The sequence below is a fragment of the Rhipicephalus sanguineus genome, chromosome 9, assembly GCF_013339695.2.
Source record: "Rhipicephalus sanguineus isolate Rsan-2018 chromosome 9, BIME_Rsan_1.4, whole genome shotgun sequence".
Taxonomy (NCBI): Eukaryota; Metazoa; Arthropoda; class Arachnida; order Ixodida; family Ixodidae; genus Rhipicephalus; species Rhipicephalus sanguineus.
Window position 1 is genome coordinate 113,106,138 of NC_051184.2, and position 21,575 is coordinate 113,127,712.

The following is a 21,575-nucleotide window of genomic DNA, read 5'->3' on the forward strand; positions in this document are numbered from 1 at the left end:
TTTGTTATTGTAATTTATTTATGTATGCACTTGTTCTTTTCTCTTCTTTGTTCTTTCACAAGCATCGGAACGATGCTTTTTTCAGAGGAGGGCAATGCCTCGCCCACTTCTTGTTTTATTTCTATGTATTCGGGTTTCACCAGCAAGGATGGTTATCAACGCTCGACGCTGTCCGAGAAGCATTGTTCGAGAAGCTTGGCGATTGTAGTAGATCGTTTTGTTCAGATTGCGCGCCGCACGCGAATGTTCCAGCTTTGTCGAGAGATACAGCCGCCACCAGCGATATTGCTGGAAAATTCGATAGCGCCTGTATAAAAGCCGACGCGCTTGACTGCTTGTCAGTTGATTGACGGTCGACGCCCTGTTCGCCGCTATCAGTGCATTGCTGTAGTTTGTCTTTCAGTTTCCCGGTCACAAGTTCGGCCAAATAAAGAGTTTCATTTCTGACGTGCTGACTGCTGCCTTCGACGACGTCACGACCACGTGACAATATGAACCTGTCAAAAATTATAACATTAAAGTAAATGCAACAAATGACAATAGGTAAAAAAGAGAAAAAAAACAGCAAAAAGTAAACGAAAAACAATAGAGTGCAGTTGCACCATAATGTGTCTCGACACTGCGGACTTGAACAGCCCTTGGTCCTTAGTGACAGCAATGGAGTGGGGAAGGGGGTTCCAGTCCCTGCTCGTTTTCGGAAGAAAAGATTGCAAAAAGTGTTTGTGCCGCATTGTGCTCCTATTTATGCAACAGTTAGGATTATAGCTGTAGTACTCCTTCGAACATCTGATTCAAATATTATAGTTGCACTACAATGTACCGCTGACGTGGTCGCAGGAACGTCGACTACTAGTCAGAAGTATTTCGTGACCGTGTACAAAAGGGCCCTAAAGCACTTTTGTACGCCGTCTATTCCGCAGCAAAATTCGTCAGAGCATTTCTTACTTGCACGCAATGCTCATAGTGTACTCGGTTTTTTTGTGCGCGCCACCTAACTTGACACTGGGCTCACAGCAGTCCAGAGACTGGCGCCGACAGCAAACAAAAACATGCCTGAACTTTCACGCACTATCTAAGATACATCCCATTGGAATACGGAGACAATGGGACGGTGACAATAGTCTCAGGTGAACAGACCTCCACGGTTTCGTCAACTTAGAGACAATGCGACATACTGAGACTGGAAGCAGCCAAAAGAAAGCTGTGCGTTTCATTTTTCGCAGGCACGACCGCTACTTGTCGCCCTCGTCAGCTTTACATGAACTAAAGCTAGAACATCTTTCAGTACGTCGTGATGTAGAGTCATTAAAACTTTTCAGAACATAATCAACAAGTCATACCACATTTCAACACAGCTTGTCTATCTTTTGCCAAGCCTTCCTCTACGCGTAACTTTCACGAACCTAATCTTACTAGACTTTTTGCCCGCAGTGATACAGTAATATAGTTTCTTTCCCCGCACTATAGAAATATGAAATTCGATACCGGGCCGATTATGTTCACTCCCGCTGAATGATTTTGTGAGCACTCTTGTTGAAAATCATTATGTGTAACATACGCTGAATGCCGTTATTTTTATAAATGCTTTTTGTTGTTACTGCTCTCTTGCAATAGCCCTCTAACAGGGCTGCAGTATGTATTATAAAAATGCAAATAAAAATGCCCCTGGTGCGGAGATACACCAATCCGTACACACATCGCGTACCAGTGACCCTCGTATCACGTTCAAGCGAACTCCTCGTTCATACAGATACACTACCACACTGGTCGCGCAAGGCGCGACTGTCCAAATATAGCCTTAGAAGCCAACGGGCAACCTTGGACCAGGCCAGGCAAGCCGCTGTAGCTAGTGGAGACCCACACGAAGAGCCCCACCCACGTCAGATGTGAGAAATGTTTCGTTGAACAATTATTTATTCCCTCTCTATCCGATTACGTTGTCTACGTTCCGTTAACAACTGTGCTACATACCCGCCTCTATCTCTCTCTCTTTTAGATGCAGAGCAGCTTATGGCGGAGTTCAATCCGGTGGTTGTGGTGTGCGGCGTGACCACCCTTACTGCTCATGCGCAAACCCTCTTCACACACCTCCTCTCCACTCCCCCTCTCATTCTCTCCTGCGACGAGTAGGCAGCAGCGACGCCTCCGGCATCTTGACATGGCACGAGCGGCCGATGGCCGCCTCTGCTTCTGTGGCTCTAGGGGCGGGGCGCTCGTGCTCTCCTTCCCTCGCTGAAGAGTCCCACGACGACACCAATTCCATGGACTGCAGAGAGGCAGACGCACATGATCTTGCGACTTTGCGGGAGTTGAATACCTCGGACGCCAGGAGTTCCACACAGCGGGAGCTAGATAGAGACTGGAAGACAGCGCTGACTCTACGCCAGATCAAGGCACAGGCTCGAGAACGCAAGAAAAAAAAATTACGCCATCTCTCGTTGAAGCTAACCATCACCCCGCTGCTTCGCATCCACGCATGGTTCCCTTTAGCGGGAGATGGTGTATTTTTTGGTTATAAGGCGACTCACCCACGATTGCATATTACCATATTACGAATATATCTAAACCTCATGAATGCGTTGTACCCACTCTGCAAAACAAAGGTAGAAAGAGAACCCTTTCGACGAAGACTGTTGAATTTTTGTGGTAAATGAACAATGCTACTGTAGGAGATATACAGCCGGCATGGAGAATTGCAAATAGGGCCAGAATTTGTACTTCGCGAAACTTTAACGTCAACCTCTCGTTTCGGCGGTCACGTGTAGCGCCTTTCGAAAGTGCCGTTTCACAATCCTGACGAACGCTGGAAAGACGATGAAATACGTCATGGCGATGCGCCCGAAAAGAGTCTGCTAGGAGACGGCCGCAAAATACAATAACACTGTGCGCTTACGCATCACTTATGCCACTCCCAAGGATAATATGTACGATTTTCACACCCTATGGTCTCGGCTTCTCGATGTGTCATGTCGTCGTCACGTTAATATAGTTGTCAATGTATGGTCCAAAACAATTGTTTAATTAGTCAAAACCTCTTCAGCATAAGCTAACATGATTCAAACTACCTTAAAATAAAGGAATAATCAGGCTTTATGTGCATTTTTAGGGGAAATTTGTTAAATTACATCTCAAAATCGGTTTCAAATGCCAAGTTTTCTCCTGTAAAGCATATTTTGTCGCATATTGCGGTGCGTAACACGAAGACAACTTAAGGCTAGTCGGCCTCTCATATATATGATTAAAACGGGTTCAGCGCAAGAGGGGGCGCCACTGAGTCAGCAAGGGTGTTATGGCTCCTCTCACCAGCGCTTCTCCGGTGCCCAATGAGCGCGCGCCGTGCGGCGAGAGGGCGAATGGCGCGTGTTGGTTCCTGAAACGGTCTTTCTGCGATGGACGCTGAACTGCAAACTCGTAAGGAGCATGAAAGCGCAATCTCCCGCGAAAGACAACACCGACGCAGGGCCGTTGAAGCTGGAACAACGGCGCACACTGCATCATTCACCCCTCCCCAGGTTTCACGTTGGTGGAGCTGAAACCTTTGCCAAGCCTCGTTGCTTCAAATGGTTTTTGCTGCAAGCCGGGTTTTCAATGTCCGCGTATTTTAAGGCGAAAAGCTTTGATTCCTCATTCACCGCAAAATTTGACCATCGGTGTCGGCGCACCACGTCGGCGGCGTCATCATCCCGCGGTGTTGGGGACAAGTGGCGCAAAAACTCATCGTCACGTGGTGACGTCACCATATGACGTCATTATAGCCTCACAGATCACCAAAATTTGTGACGTCATTAAGGCGTCACAAGTGACATCGTAACAAGGAGGCAACGGAAGGAGGCAATGGAAAACCAGGTGAGGTGCGTGCTATCTTGGAGGCAGTGCAAACCCATGTTAAGTGCAGAAAGCATTCAAGAAAAAGAAGATGGCTTTAGCCTTCCAGTCGTCCTAAGTGCATACATAAGGAACCGTGTGATTTTTTCTTCTACTTTGGCTGGTGAATTTATAGCTCAAATCTGTCTAGTGAAATGGCTGCTATTTACCACCCATTCTGTGCGCAATTGAAATAGTCTGACGCCTGGAGTAATTCTACGCTTCTGCCATGTACTATGACACCTCTTATCGTGGCTATCGGCCCAAAATGACGGCTGGAGAAGGCCTTTTACAAATCGGCTTCAAGCACAGACATGGCTGTGTTGTGGAATACTTGTCTGCCACGCAGAATAACTGTGTTGGAGTCTGTCTCAAACGCCAGTTTACTTCTTGTTTCTTGTTTAGGACAGGCCAGTTTTTTTTGGCACCATACTCGGCGTTTTGCGGGGCACTAGGTTTCGAACTCTACATCTACTGTCACGTGCCCGAACAACGTTGACGGCTTTATGCGAGTGCTGCTAGAGCCAGCACAATAACAGATCCACCGAATGCTCTTTCCTTTCAGCAGCGCTTGTGGCGCAAGCTTCTGCGACAAGTGTTTGCTGAATGTATGCGTTCAATCTTAAAATGTTTCCGAAAATAACTAGCGGCAACAATCTTTTCGACACGAAACACCTAACCTTATTTGAATTTCTTGAATAGAATTAGAATGGATAGCTATAGTGACGGCACTATCACTAGAAATGCCATCAAGTTGCTGCCCTGGTCACGGGCCCACTGTTGACCCGAAAGTGGGGTTCACACACGCAGGTTCGGTTTAGTTAAGAGTGGTAACGGTTGTCATCCACACATAGCAGCTTCGTGTTGTTTATAACAGCCAGACATTGCCGACAGCTCCAAATAAACAACCCAATTCACTAAGGGTGTGCGAATATTCAAAAATTTTAAATAACGAATTGAATAGCATTGTATTCGATTCGGTACTCAATCGAACAGTAGATATCCGAAATGCCAAATATTTTTCGAATAGCCATGACTGACGGGAGAACCACAAAACAACAAAACCGTGGGACAGTTAAAGGAAATTTTTGTTTTTTTAATCCCTAAATTACCAAGATACATGCAGTCCAAACTTTTACGAGACTACCGACGCTATGTTGATTACCAGACGTAAGTTATATTTTTTCTGAAGGCTCCCCTCTTACTCAATTTTTACAATGCTGCAGCTGCATCGCATTAATCAGTTCCTGTCTTCACCTTGCAATAGCATAAGGTGCGGACTACAGCTTCATTCAGCTTCATAAATAACAACAGACGCAAGGGTTGTGTTTGCGTACATTGTTCTTGCAGATACAGCTTTCAACAATGATATATGTATGCTGTCGGGGCCAAGGCCCATGTTGTCATCACAGGTTTATCTGTTTCATTGCAGTTTTACCTGTATAGGTGGTGTTACCTTCAAAATTACTTTAGTTTTTATGCGTCAATTTTTATTTAAAAACAGACGACAAAGTATCGCCTTGATTACTGTAGTCACTGCTGTATTTCAACATAGTTACAAAGTATTTAGAAGGCTCAAGTCGCTGCTATATAGAAGCTTACATCAGTTTTCATGATTGTGATATTTTGCGTCAGTTAAATGTAACCATAATGCTCCCTGGTAAAGTTTGTGAATATTTGTTGCAAATAAAATGTTGTGGAGTTCTAGGTGTGTTTTGAAGATGGGTGTCTTACTTTTGGAAAACTATTCGAAGAGTATTCGATTAGTATTCGTATTCGATTCGGTGTCATCACTATGCGCTTTGTATTCGATTCGGTTCCAACATTCAATATTCGCACACCCCTACAATTCACCCATTTAGCGCCCTTAACAAACGACCGGCAGGCAGTTCTCAGTGACAGGCACCAAATGTTCTCTTCGGTTCAGTTCACTATACGTACGTGCGCAGCATTTTAGAGCGAAGCTTCTTACCTCTAGTCTATTCATTCCTGTGGGCGGGGAGAGAGAGAAAGGCGTAGAGGGGAGGGACTGGCAGGCTCGAGTCCGTATGTAGACAAGGTATGTGGAGAAAGCGTACAAAAATAATATCCCCCTTGAGGCGCAAAGTCCACATATGTGGGCGCAACCTGTTCTCGCCAGTTACCCCGTATTCAGAAACGCTCCATAACTTAAACTTGACTTGCCACCGCCTCCAGGCGCAGCAACCGCGTTTCAGAAATCCTCCTCAACCTGACGCGCTCTAACAAAGGAATAAACACCGACCACAATCAAAACAACTTAAAACAAAGTAGGCGCTTTGGCTCCCGAACGGAAGCCTAGTTCACGATTTTGCATCCTCCCGGCCAGACGGGATTCCGTCAAACCCTGGACTTCAACTCGAAACGCGTCATTCCGGCAAGCTTCGCTCCATCACACGGTTTTGATAAACAGGTCTGTACACCAGTACTCTTGATTCGGTCTTTGAATTTGAAGCATAGCGGCGTGTGAGTGACACGCAGCCTAGCACCGCAGACGCAGCATCATGGTGGCGCTAGGAGCGTTTCAGTTCGCATGCACAACGCCTGCTCATGGATAGCCTGTGATGCCACATTAGAAGATGCTCATTTGTTTTGTCGAGTGTGCCCAGGCCATGGTTTTGCGAGAAAGAAAACCAAAACGAATTTTATGGTGACGTGAAATCCCCACAGTGGCCTTCACGAATAACGACGGCAGCGCACCGCAGCAAAGGCGAATTGCCGGAACCAATGGCGGAGGCCAAGTTCCACGACATTGTTTGTGAAATAAAACAGCACGAGCGCTGCTGGCGGTTTTGCCGTTAGAAACAACATAGCCAACACGACATTCATAAATGACTCTCACGTTTTTATTTATTATTTATTTAGGCTACGTTTCCGTGGTTTGGCTTTAACGTAGTGTCTATTTGCGGATGCTGGATTACACCACATTTTGTGTTTCCATGTCCTAAATGGTCCAAACACCGTGTTTCGCAGATTTCGTAGTTATCGTAATTCGTAATTAGCAAACACTGACTTGACGAAAGAAGGCGCTTGGGGCGTCTATGAAATGTAATAGCTGTCTTGGGGAGCTTGAAGTCACGCGCTGTCATGAGGCTGACTTGTCAATTCGTGGCCTTAAGGTAAGGTAGGTTTCTGAATGCGGGGGTTAAACTAGAAACCAAGACAGAGCAAGACACATTCAGCATAGGATGAATTGAACCTTGTGCATAACCACCGTGTCTCTCAAAACCTCAATGTGCTGCGTATGACTGCAGTCGACCACCATGGTGAAGGCACTACTATGATCGACGGCTCGGTCGATGCGTCGCGTTCCAATACCAACGTCAAAAGTTGTATTTTAGGTGCGGAGCCTGGCATGTCGTCCATCCATCTCACGTGGCGTGATCAAGCTCACTGTAGCGCGCTCAATAGAGGCCATAACGTGGCTAGCATTGCTCAAGCCCTGGTTAAAATGAGCGAACAAGATCTAAAATAATATAGTTAACAGAAATGGCCAAGTAGAAATGGCATCAGTTAACTTGATATCACTAACTCCCTCCACCAGCGCCACCTCTGCGTCGGCGCTGCACCGGCGAGGCGCTGCGTCGCTACATGACTACATCTAATGGGGGAAAAAACCTGACGGAACTCGCTGCAGACGACGTGTATCTCAGCTGCCGTGACAATCACGAAGTCAATAGAGCGCAGCAAAAAGTAGCACAGAAGTCGCACACCATGGTTGCGAATCTGCCTAACAAGACTACTCGTGCCGGGGAAACCCTACATGATTATCTCCAACGTCTTCGTCATTGACGCTTTGGTAAACGGAGCAGTGGGGACTCTACGAACGGGAAACGCTGGGTGCCCGTGCGACGTATTTCCATAGATTTCACAGTAGTGGAGCTGCCATACATTATTTTTCCTTTGCTATGAAGGAGTACAACAAAAAACAAATTGCGTATGCATTTCGAGCATACGATTTCGTTCCTTTAAGGGAAAAATTGAACTTGAGTGTGCGCCTAATAACGAAGTACTAATACACTCTAATTACGATTATTACTATACCTGCAGAAAACAACATATTACTTCATTTTCTTTCTTGGCATTTAATGTCGAATGCCCTAGAATGGTTATGAAAGCAGCGCAACGGAACCAGTACCGAATCAAATAGCCAACTGTAAATCCTAGTTAGAATTATGTTGTAAGAATTTGACACATTTGCAGACAGTCGACCATAATTCGCGGCTTAAGGGGGCATAGACAGTCTCACTAACTCCGTTAGTAGAGAGGCAGTCGCCGGGCAGATTTCAAGCGCTGACAAAGCAGGGACAATTTAAGGGTAGGTCCTCTTAGCGCGCCAGCGAACGGCGGTTGATCGAAGAGTTGATAGTAAAAACAAAATATATTGTTAGTGAAGGCAGTGCAAACATCACATAAACATGCACACTTGGCTGGTATCAATCACAGCCAACTCACACGAGTTTAACAAACAAGGGCGAAGAATGATTCACAAGCGCTCAAATCCAAACACTCGGGAATATTTCAGAACACTTAAAGTTAGTTCATATTCATTGGCCTGACGAGTCCCTCAACGTAGATTGTAGAGCCGATGAGTCATTCCCCTTCGCAGTCCGTGATCACATGTCTCCTCGACGAACTCTTAAAAAGTGTTCACTGCTCCCACAGCGTCAACTCTCGATAGTTTTTTAAAGACCGATCGACCGCACTACATCATAAAGGATCACCTCTGCGCCCAAGCCAAACTCTCACTTGCACAACATATCTTCCACGTTCAATGCCCCCCTCCCTGACTGACCCCTCCGTCGCCGCGCGCCTATATCGGGTCGCATCCGGGTTCGCGAAGTTTCCACATGACTCATCTGTGCGTAGCGCAGCGAAAGCTTGCGGAAAGGCCGAGATCCTTCTCGCAGGTTCGTCTGCGGAGTCGGACGCGCCGCTTTCATGTCTACAATTCTCTCTATCTTCTACCAAAGTTCAGTGTTTCCTGCGAAACATAGTGTTCTCGATTGTTATTTTCGTAAACCCTTCGAGATTCAACGCATACCTTGAGCTAAAGCTGTCGCAGAAGCTTGCGCCACAAATGCTACATAAAGGAAAGAGCACTCGGCGGATCTGTTGCAGTTATTGGTTCCAGAAGCGGCCCACAAGACTGATATAGTGCGATGTACAGTATATGTAGTACTCTAAATCATAAAGCGCGTCGGCAGATGGTTTCCTTGAGAAAATTACGGTAGTTTCGCACTAGTGGTGCTACGCCCGAGAGAAGAGCTGAGCTGGGTGGCCTTCCACTATTTTTTTCCTTTCTTCACTTTCTTTACCTTCCTCTCTGTTTCTTGCATCTTTTTTGTACCTGTAGCTTTTTTCTTTCTTTCTTTCTTTCTTTCTTTCTTTCTTTCTTTCTTTCTTTCTTTCTTTCTTTCTTTCTTTCTTTCTTTCTCTCACTACCTATTTGTTTCCTTTCTCGCTCTCGTTAGCTTATTTCTCTTTCTTCCTCTTCTCTCTGCTTATTTCTATCTCATTCTTTGTTTCTCTTGCGAAGTTCGTCTTGAAGGGCGAGTTGGTCATATACCATTATTAAACGTAGCGCAAAAAACACGGACACAGTACTCATCGTTAGCTCGCCGTGCGGCTGCCTTTTCGTACTGAGGGTAATTGTAGTGAAGCCTTGGAACTGTGTAATGGGTTATGCTCTCCAGCGTCCTATAGTAGGTCGTCCTCTTCGGCTCCTTCCCGAAAAGTGCGCCGCTCGCGCTGAGGGTCCATGCTTTGTCTTCACTGTCGCCATTTCGCATTGTCGCTGAGTGGCGTAAAATAAGCGCCTTCAGAACACAAATATATTGAGGATACCTCAGACACTTCTGATGTAACTCATGACGCAATTTATAGCAATATTTCTTCGTCTACTTTTTCTAGGACATCAGAGCCGAAAAGGTATGTACGACTGGCATTTGGGCGACTTCGTACGGATGCATTACTAAGGAAACGAAAATACTTTTCACCCCACGAGCAGAATCGCCGACTCACATATGAAGGTGTATTCAAAAGCGCCGAACAAATCTATACAACAACGTGGCTACTCTCAAGAATAAAAAAGCAGTACAAAAATTTTGTTTTGGTTTCGGAAGAAGCCTTTTTTTTTGTACCGCTGTTTTTTTTTTATTAATGTAATACTGGCCATACGATGATCGCTTAATAGCCATCGTAGAGCTGGGAGTCTTCGAAGGTACACATGACAAGCAAATCTCAATTCAAGTGTTTAATTTTCTTCAGCAAAAGCCAACCATTGCTCTCCGTGGCCCAACTATCTTGACTCATCAGTAGCCACATGCCGCAGACGTATGCTGTTGGCGCTTATTAGCCCGGAGAAGTTGGGGTGGCGCCGCCTGGCGGGAGGCGCGGATGACGTCACGGCAAGGACTCTTCGACGCCCGCCGTGACGCGCCGGCATATCACGCGCGTGCTTCGTGCGCTGTTCCGCTGTTTACGTTCGCTTTTTGCCTGTCTCAAGCTTCACATGAATGACGAAAACAGCATCGATAATTTTCCTAGTAAAACGACAAAAAGTTATATGCATCTTTTCTTCACAGTCCCCAACGGTGCCCGCGCGCCGTCGTACACACTTTGAATGGGGTGATCAGGTTTGTTGTGTCGCGCTGCTAACTTCGGGGATGAGTATGATTCTCGACCACAGCAGCCGCATTTCGACGGGTGTGAAAAGCAACATTCCTCTACTTAGATACAGGGGCAGGTTAAAGAATTCGAGGCGGTAAAACTTAATCTGCAGCGTGTCTCACAATCATGTCGTGGTCTTGACACGCAAGACACCTTATTCATATTATTAGGTTGTGTTGAACGTCCTTCGCCTCCACAAGTGTTATATACATCGGACGCATCCGCGATCGGCGGGCAGCGTTCTTGCCGGTGTGCCAAGCCCCGCGCACGATTACGAAAACGCATGCAGTATTGAGCTTCGCAATATATCTCGAAAGCGCTCGCCCGAGAATACTGCCGCAGTTGTGTTTTTCTTGCGTACTCGCTAACTCATCGTGTTGTTTAGTTTCACGTTTTTCTCGCAATAATTTCAGGGCTTCATTTCACAACATAAAAAAGTTGAGGTTAATTGCACAAACTCCTTATTGGTGTCAGATTGTGTCTTTATGCAGCATCGTAGCAACGGCGCTGTACAGTTGTATAAGTACTAGTTTAGATAGCCAGCTCATAAACTAATTTTTTTTGCATTTGATAAACCGCTGAGCATCATGAACCTTTATGTGGACATGACGTGCGAGACCATTAATTGACTCATAAAGGCGAAGGACGTTCAATTAATACGTGGGCCACGTCACTGAGAGTGAAACAGTTCAAAATGCTCATTTCGACTTTTAGGCGTTTGTTTTGCAGACGATTGTTATCAACAGTGCGCCCACGAGAATTTAACGTTACCGCTTGTGACCCGGCGGTTGACCGGACCAGCAGTTCATGCAAATCGGGGTATACGGCCACATAATGCCAGACGATCGAGTGTTGAGAACAAATGTTTTCATAATCCAAGTATACTAACACCTCAGAATTTTCCCGAAACCATTGTGTGCGTGGCAGTATTATATTGTTTAATTTCCCAGATGTATTAAGTGATTCGTTACGATAGACAGATTAATCTGAAGTCTACTGTAGCAGAAGGCGCAATTCTGTCAAATCACCTAGATAATCTGCAAAGGCAGACGTAACTTGTACAATGTATTTAGTGAATTGAAAACGTCCTAATTTAATTTGTAATCTGCGGGACGCGTGTTCTAACCGTGGAGTCTACGCCAAGTTGTAATGAAGTTAGAACCATTAGCGTAAATTTTTTAGCACCGATGTCTTGGAATACGCGGTGAAAACAACGAATGTCTTGCTCTCGTGCATCACCATTTGCACGGCGAAGCTTCCGTTCGGACGGGATTCGCCCAATATAAGCTATATTATCCAAACTTTCTACAGCTTACTAAACTTTCGCTAGTTGCGTAAACTTCAACCTTCTCCCTTGGGAGATTTGCATCGCAAGAATGAGCAGTAATCACCATCGTATCGCGAGAGAGCGGGTACGCGGCGAGGGCGGAAAAAGGCGGTCCTCGGCCGCGGAGCAAGCGAGTCCTTGCCGTGACGTCACATCGCCGCGGCTGCCGCGCCGCCAGTGTTCGTTCTCGGGGCTAATAGACTATTTGTTGCAGACTAATCGATTTCACATATTGCACGTGCAGCCGTCCAGTATTCTTGTGCGTTCGCTGTCCTCGTTCTTTGCGCTGCTCGTACATGTTTTAAGCGATCAACCAAATGGCCTAAGCCAGAGTTTTACAGCGAAGTTGTATATGACTAGGTGAGACGAGAATTCGTCTATCCTCATGTTGCTAAACTCTTCTTCATGAAAGATGAAGATAACGATGCGCGCATAGCACTCGATTTAATCCTGTTTTCGGCTACATCGTGATCGAAGCCCTATTCGGGTAAGTCTTGTAACAATCAGATGTGCCGGTGTGTCAAGCGTACTATCAAGAACCTACTCGACACAGCAAACTTCCGCAGATATCCTTAAAATTGCAGGTAACGAAAAGGCAGAACAGCAAGAATGGTTTGGGATTGACAGCAACGCGTCAAGCACACCCCACCCTTACGAACCAGCCCCAGCAAGCGCAGAAGCACACGCTACGCACGCGAAAATACACTCCAACATATCAATAAACATCTCTTTAACAATGTTGAACGCACGAAACTGCATTTTTGTTCCTGCAGCCAAAAGGAAAAGCGTCGCGATGTGGGCGTCACCAGCGGCACATGACCGGAGCAGCCGGAGCAGCATCAACGTTTCTATGGAGTCGGGATGCTGCTGAGGGGACGTCATTGTTAAATATATTGTCACGACTAAAAGCCGGCAGACTGACAGAGGACAACGAAGTGAGGAGCACGGTCTCTCTCTGGGGAAGACGACGTTGAAGTGTCTGCTCTTTTGATCTGTCAATACAGACCTTGTTTTTCCTTGTCGCACCGTGGTCCTGTGTCCTGTTCTTTCCGCGTTGCGACACTGGTGGAGGTGCTGGACTTCAACGCCTGATGCTCAACACTCCTCCCCGGAGCGGCACTGTCAGTCCAATCCCGCAAACCATTCCTGCAGTGGACACCCTTGTCCACCGCTACAGTCGCCGACTGCGTGGCCTAAGTCCCGAGGCAATCCCCCCTGGAACTTCCCCAACCAAGGACTCCGTCTGGAGAAATGGCAACCGCCGGCGCTTCACAGGTGACTGTTGAGCAGCCTCGGATTCCCGAGACTTTCCATGGTGAAGCTTATGAGGAGGTCGAGGATTGGCTCGAGCAGTATGAGCGAGTCGCCAAGGCGAATCATTGGAACGTCGAGCAGAAGCTCTCACGCGTCAACTTCGCCCTGGCAGACAGCGCTCGTACGTGGTACGAGAACCGGGAAGCGACATTGTCTTCCTGGGATGCATTTCGACAGCAACTTCTCGGAACCTTTGCAAACAGCGACCGTCGCGATTCCGCTCAGCAACTCATCGAGTCGCGCATACAAAAGCCGAATGAGAGTGTCGCCATGTTTGCGGAAGATATGACCCGCCTGTTTCGCCGAGCTGACCCCGAGATGCCTGAAGCTAAGAAACTCCGCTATTTGATGAGAGACGTCAAAGAACAGCTTTTTGCCGGTCTCCTGCGCAACCCGCCAACAACCGTAGCGGAATTCATCAAGGAGGCTACAACCATCGAGCAAGCACTCCAGCAAAGGTGCCGCTACCACGACCGACCAAACAGCGCATCGATAAACGCCTCTGCTTTGACTGCCCGCAGCGAGTGTTCTCTGCGTGAGCTCATTCGCGAGGTCGTTCGTGAGGAGATCAGCAACCTCCTTGTGACTCCGCAAGAACCCGCGATGGCTTCTGTCGCAGAAGTTGTGCGGCAAGAAATCCGTCAGGCATTGTCGTTGCCCGAATATCCATCACACCAGCGGTCTGTAAACTACGCATCTGCCGTCCGTCGTCCTACTCCAGTGACACACAACTCGTCACCACTGCCTTACTACAACGACACCACTGGGCCTTACAACGAGTCATTGACACCAGCGTACAATCCGCCGCCACCGACTCCACAGTCTAATGTGCCTACGGAAGAATCGCCGCTCTATCCTTCGCCGACATCTGCAACTTGGTTGCCAAGGATGCCCACCAGTCGACCATTCGTTCGTAAGACGGACTTGTGGCGCACCGTCGACCGGCGTCCGCTTTGCTTCCATTGCGGAGAAGCCGGCCATGTTTACCGCATTTGCCCGTATCGTGATCATAGATATGACACCTTCGCACCGACCTTCCCTTGTACTCGTTTGGATAAGCGACGTGACAGCAATGCATGCCCGCAAGCACGGCCACACGATACGCCGTACCGTCGATCCCGCTCTCCGTCTCCTGCACCAAACTCACCGCACCACCGCAGTTACGCCGACGCGGTCCGGGGCAGATCGCCTAGCCCTCGTCGGGGAAACTAATAGCAGCGACCTTTGGGGGGAAGGTTGCCGCCCGTCGAGATGCTACAACACCCCCAACGTCTTCAGTACGACACAATACGACGGACGATACGACGTTGCCGCAAGCAAAGGAAATCGTAAGCGCCAACTTAGACGTTCGCATAGACGGACGCCCAGTAACAGCGCTGGTAGATACTGGTGTAGACTTCTCTATTATTAGCCGGAAGCACGCCGACTGCCTAAAGAAAGTAAAAACTTTATGGACGGGCCCCAACATTAGAACCGGTCATTTGGGGTCAATTGGTGACGCCAACAGGCAAATGTACCGCTCGAATTAATATAGGCAGTTCGGATTTTGTCGCTACTTTTGTCGTTTTACCGGAATGCTGCAAAGATCTGATCTTGGGAATAGATTTCCTGCGTGAATACGGCGCCGTTATAAACATTCATGACAGATCGGTTTCGTTTTGGATGGCCCCTGGTCAGATTTTGGATTCGCCCTGTACAGATCAACGACGTACACTTCTGCGTGTCTTCGACGATGACGTTACCATCCCAGCGCGGTCAAGCGCACTTGTGGCTGTGACATGTGACATGCCAAGCAACTCTGCCAACATTGCCGAGCGAATTCCGACGCTGCTATTCAGTCATGGATTGTCTATTGCAAGAGGCGTCGTGAACATAAACTGCGGACACACGCAAGTCCTTGTTACAAACTTCAGCTCCGAGCGCCGACATCTTACGAGAGGTATGGCAGTCGCGTACGTGGAAGAGCTCGCTGAGGTGACAGACTGCTTGACTGTTCAGCAAGATGATTCAACTGACCCGCCGCGCGGACCTCTATCCGTTGATGTGGGCCCAAGTTTGCTACCTGCGCAGAAGCAAAGCCTCCTCGAGCTAATTAACAAGTTTCAGGACTGTTTCTCTTCTACTTCCAGAGTTCATCAAACGCCGTTGACGAAACATCGAATTATAACGGACGACGCGACCAGACCCATACGGCAAGACTCGTACCGGGTAGCTCCGCGGGAACGAGAAGCCATTGAAAGTCAGGTGCGACAGATGCTTCAAGATGATGTTATTCAACCGTCGAAGAGCCCTTGGGCATCGCCGGTTGTATTAGTGAAGAAAAAAGACGGCACCTTAGGATGCTGCGTGGATTACCGTAAGCTCGATCAGGTCACAAAAAAGACATTTACCCGCTACCACGTATTGATGATTCACTCGACCGACTACGGCATGCACGTTATTTTTCGTCGATGGATTTACGTAGCGGATATTGGCAGATAGAAGTCGACGAAAGGGACCGGGAAAAAACAGCATTCGTGACACCTGATGGTCTTTATGAATTCAAAGTACTTCCATTCGGCTTGTGCTCAGCACCGGCAACATTTCAGCGTCTAATGGACACCGTGCTATCAGGCCTCAAGTGACAGACATGCTTAGTGTATTTGGACGACGTCATCGTATTCTCTACGACATTTGAAGAACACATGAAGCGACTGCACGCAGTATTTCAAGCTATACGTTCTGGTGGACTAACGCTTAAGCCAGTAAAATGCCACTTTGGCTTCGAAGAGCTTCTGTTCCTGGGGCATCTTGTCAGCAGTGAAGGTGAGCGGCCTGACCCCGAAAAAATAGCTGCCGTTGCAAATTTTCCAGCCCAACTGGCAAAAAGGCAGTCAGACGATTTTTAGGACTGTGCGCCTACTATCGACGCTTCATTGATAACTTCTCACGCATTGCCTCGCCACTGACACGCCTCACCAGAGACGACGTCGCATTCGTATGGGATGACGAGCAGCAAAAAGCGTTCAACGAGCTGCGGCAACGCCTCCAAAAGCCACCGGTCCTCGGACACTTTGACGAAGACGCCCCGACAATAGTTCACACCGACGCCAGCAACGTCGGCTTAGGAGCTGTACTCGTGCAGTAGCAAGATGGCGCTGAACGAGTAATCGCTTACGCGAGCAGAACCCTTTCCCGCACGGAAGAGAATTATTCCACCACAGAAAAATAGTGTCTTGCGGTGGTGTGGGCGGTTATAAAGTTCCGCCCATATTTGTACGGCCGTCCTTTTAATGTTGTCAGTGACTATCACTCCCTTTGTTGGCTGACAAATTTAAAAGACCCATCAGGACGATTAGCGCGCTGGAGCCTTAAGCTTCAAGAATTCGACATGGCTATTGTCTACAGATCGGGGAAGCGACATTCAGATGCCGATTGCCTTTCTCGTGCTCCATACGAACCTGCGAATGTAGAAGATGACGACGCAGCCTTTGTCGGAGTTGTAAACACGACTACAGTAGCACAGCTGCAGCGAGACGATCCGGAACTGGATCCCATAATTCGTTTTTTGGAGGGTCGCACTTCAGCTATACCGAAACTGTTTGCGAGAGGACTATCATCATTTTGCTTGCGCAAGGACGTCCTGTATAAAGTGAACTTTACGCCGAGCGGAAACGACTACTTACTCGTTGTTCCAACATCTCTAAGGAGCGAAGTATTACAGACATGCCACGATGAACCAACATCCGGCCACTTGGGTTACACGCGAACGCTGTGCAGAGTGAGGCAGAAGTACTACTGGCCAAGACTGACGGCGACCGTTCAACAGTACGTTCGCACATGCCTTGATTGCCAACGCAGGAAAGTACCGCCCGTCAAACCAGCTGGCCTGCTCCATCCTATTGACGTCCCTGGTACTCCATTCGCTCGAGTCGGAATGTATCTCCTAGGCCCATTTCCAACCTCGTCGGCTGGTCGTAGATGGATTATAGTAGCCACAGACTACCTTACTCGCTACGCCGAAACCAAGGCTCTGGAGAGGGGCGCTGCAAGTGAAGCAGCTCGATTTTTTGTAGAGAATGTGGTTCTGAGGCATGGCGCTCCATCAGTGGTAATAACTGACACGGGATGTGTGTTCACAGCCGAGCTATTAGAGACAGTTTTAAGACTTAGTGGCACATCCCACCGGCGAACAACGGCGTATCATCCGCAAACGAATGGTCTGACGGAGCGCCTCAACAAGACACTTGCGGATATGCTTTGCATGTACGTCGATGTGGAGCATAAAAATTGGGACGAGATCTTGCCGTATGTCACGTTCACATATAACACGGCTCACCAAGAAACAACACGAATGACACCGTTCCGCCTTCTCCACGGTCGTGAGGTGACAACTATGCTAGATGCTATGCTGCCACATGAGTGCGAAAGAGCCGAAACGGATGCTGATTACACCACCCAACTTGCTGAAGAAGCCCGACAACTTGCGCGCATACGTATTCGTCGCCAGCAGGACTACGATTGAAGGCGATATAACCTGCGTCACCGACCAGTCTCATACACGCCGGGAGAGAAAGTTTGGGTCTGGACTCCAGTTCGACGTCGTGGCCTATCAGAAAAGCTGTTAAGACGGTACTTCGGGCCGTATAAAGTTCTCCGACTTCTCACCGACGTCAACTATGAGGTTGTTCCCGATAGTGCTCATGGCTCAAGGCGTAAAAGGCATGCACCAGAAGTCGTACATGTGGTTCGGATGAAGCCCTATTTGTCCGAATGAAATCATACGCTGCCAGTGAGTACAAACCCCTGTGGTTATGAAGCATCGGGACGATGCTTTCTTGGAAGAGAGGCTGATGTCACGACTAAAAGCCGACAGACTGACAGAGGACAACGTAGTGAGGAGCACGGTCTCTCTCTGGGGAAGACGACATTGAAGTGTCTGCTCTTTTGATCTGTCAATACAGACCTTGTTTTCCTTGTCGCACCGTGGTCCTGTGTCCTGTTCTTTCCGCGTTGCGACTATATGACGCGTAGATGCAGCCCGCTGGAGGCATGATAAGCTGTCTATCTTTGAAGCGAAGTGGAAGCGGTCGTCGCTACGCCATCTGGCGAGTGGTCAGACCCTCAATTGCTCGGCGGCCAAACGACCCTTGTGGCCACTCTTTACGTAATATGTTTCTCTATGGACTGCCGAGAGCGAATGACCGGCAGTATTTTGTGGTTATTCTGAATATCTGCAGTATCATTTTATGTTTGGGTGGTGATTGTGGCCCTGGTTCTAGCTCACTGCAATGTCACCATCGTGAGCATGTGAAGTCCCCCTTCCTTGCGAGGCAATCACGTCCAACCACGTAAAGCAAGAATTCTACAATGTCTAAATAACGAAGTTGAGGAAGAAAGCGTGATATGGGGCATGACAAGCCAGCTGTACAAGTCCCACCAACTGATAGAAGTTGCATTGTGACGTGTCGCAACAGGAATGGGATGGAGCGGTGAGTTGCTCTGGGACGCATGCTACGTGCTGCGCCAATGTAATTCTCAAACATTTTTAGCGCAATGAAGGTGAAATATGTGATCTTGCAGTAGCCGCATTTGTTAGGCATAGTTCACAGCATGAAGCGATTTGCTGCATGTAAGGTAGATGTTGTTTCACATTGTAAATCCGAGTTCTCTCTAGTATAACTTACGCCTATGTGTCATTGACCAGGGATTATTTGGATGGCCGTCGGATTACCAGAACATGTTCGGAGCGTGCGCATTTCATGTTACGAATAACAAACGAACCATCCTTTGTACGCAATGGGGAAGTGAAGACACGTTGGAGAAACCTGCGAGATTGATTCCCACGAAACGATTTTTATAGATGTTCCAAACTCATGTTGTGAGTGTGCTTTTAAAATATATTTGCCTGGTTGTGTTCAGGCGCTTGCATACTAATAAGGCTACAACGGGTGCTAGCTGGTAGGGCGTCGCTCTTCTAAAACGTTGCCGAGTTTGACAAAGACCGAAGAAAACGAAAGACAACAAAGGGTAATGCGCAAGCTAGCAACTTACTTTATTTTGAGCGTGTACCTAAGTCTCCCCATACTCGAAATAAAGTAAGCTTTTAGTTCGCGCTTCACCCTGTGTTGTCTGTCGTTTTCTTTGGTCCTTCTCGTATGTGGCAGCGTATTAAAAGATGAAGGATGCTTGCATATACATTAGTAAACATGATTTTACTTATATACTGCAGAATTGTTGATTTGTAATATTTTGGTGTATTTTCTGCACTACCTCAACAACCCTGAGGAGCTGCCTGATGGAGAAATTGAGAGCGTTGATGAACGACCAACGAATGAGGAAACTGCGGAAGATCTATTCGGGGACAAGGTCTTAGACAGGAGGACCGCGCTGGAAACAGAAATGCACTCACCTACTGCACCGAAAGAAACGAACGCGAGCTGAGCAGCAGCAGAACAGGTTTCAACTGCTTTCCGCCAAAATTCTCGGCCAAAGGGTGGCGGAAAACGCAAGAAGCCATATGACGATGAAATAACCACGCTTGCAAAACTTCGAGAAGACTTGCAGTAGGATTTGCTGATAACAGCTGCAAAGTATATGCGTGAAACTGAGCCGAACATGTGAATTTTTTCAGTATTTTACTGCCCTTTTAACATTGTTTCACTTAAGCAGTTTACGCAGTTAAAGCATTTCTGCTATGTTTTTCGTTAACTGTATCTCAAAGGACAGAGGACGCTTTGTAATAAACGTAGTATTTAATTTGGAATTTGCGAAATGGGTGAGTATAACATTTATTGCCGGTGTTGCTGACAAGACTGTAAAGCAACATAGGAAGGAATTATGCAAGCGCGCTGCATTGCCTCTATTACAGTAACAAATACGGTACAATTTCAACACACGCGGCTTGTAGGACATAATGTTTTGTTTTGTAGAAAGTGGTATTTAATAGATACTGTACACCTCGCACCACTTTTTGAATCATACGAGCTGTTCATGTGTCTCAAAGAACACACTTCAGGCAATCATAATATTTTGATAACACGGTACGTAGGATCTGCCGCATCCTAGGGCTCAAATTGTTCGAACTTTTAAAAAACGCCAGGCCTGCGCTGAAACCGCAGCACAGTCACAGCGAAAGCTGGAAGAGCGGCGTTTCTAGAGCCCGTTAAGCTCTCCTGGGGCTACAATACAAGTACATTAGAAAGGTACCCACTACGCCATTAATCACAATTTTTGTGAAGTTGGGAAGCACCTACTAAGCCATTATTCGTCATTCTGCGGAGAAGCGAGGCACCAGCTACACGTCTCTAAGGTATTATGAGCACTTCGTTGACGCGACGACTGATGACGATGCAGAATTATGGCTCAGCCCTTCGTAATGGGCTGGAATCTTTAAACGGCCCACCAGTTATGTAATTTGCATTGGGTGACGCCCGGTCGCTATTTCCCTCTCCCGTCATGCTGTATAATATACGTTGACGTGGGAGAGAGACGGGGGGTGGGTGGCGAAGAACTTTACTGAGACCTCGAGGAAATGGATCATGCGCTTATGGGCTTCCTGGGCAACCAATACAATTGCACTTGCGAGGAACCCACTACGCTATCTCCTATCTATCACGCTATCATTGTAATTTTTGAGAAGTAGGGCAGCAGGCACTGTGCCATTTTTCGTCATTCTACGGAGAGCGTTGGTACCTGCTAAACGCATGTAAGGCATTATGCGCTCTTTGTTGATGCTGTGCCTGATGACGATGAAGAATTATGGCAGAGCCCTTTGTAATGGGTTGGAAGCATTCGACAACCTAATCGTTGCGCAATTCGCATTGTGTAACGCCCAGTTACAGAATTCGCGTTGTGCGACGCTTGGTGCTTATTTTACTCTTCTACCACGCTATATTGCACATGCTAATGTGGTTCCTTCCCGACATGAAGCCTGTATAGGACCTTTTTGCAAAGCAGTTTCGAGCACCGGCATGGCTCAGAGGTTGAATACTGGGCTCCCACGCAGAGGGCCCAGGTTGGAACCTCGTTCCATCCTGGAATTTTTTTCTTATTTCGAGCGATACTGGTTACGGACACCGGCGGCGGCGGCGGCGGCGGACAACTACGGCGCCAAAAACGGCCGGTGAAATGATCTCATAACAGCTTTCGCTGTAAAAAATCTGGCTTAGAGCATCGCTCTTGAAGGAGATGTACATCTCTTTTATGTAATTGCTCGAACATTCCACAGGATTACTTAATTTGGAAAACTGCGTGTCCATCGCACCGTTCCCTTATAAGAAAAGTTCGTGTGAATGAATTCTTCGTGAATGCTCGTGATGGGTACGACGCCATCCAGAAGCGTTGCAGCGGAGCCGCGTATAATAAAGGGCTTTGAGAGTTGGTTGAGCAAACCTTAGGG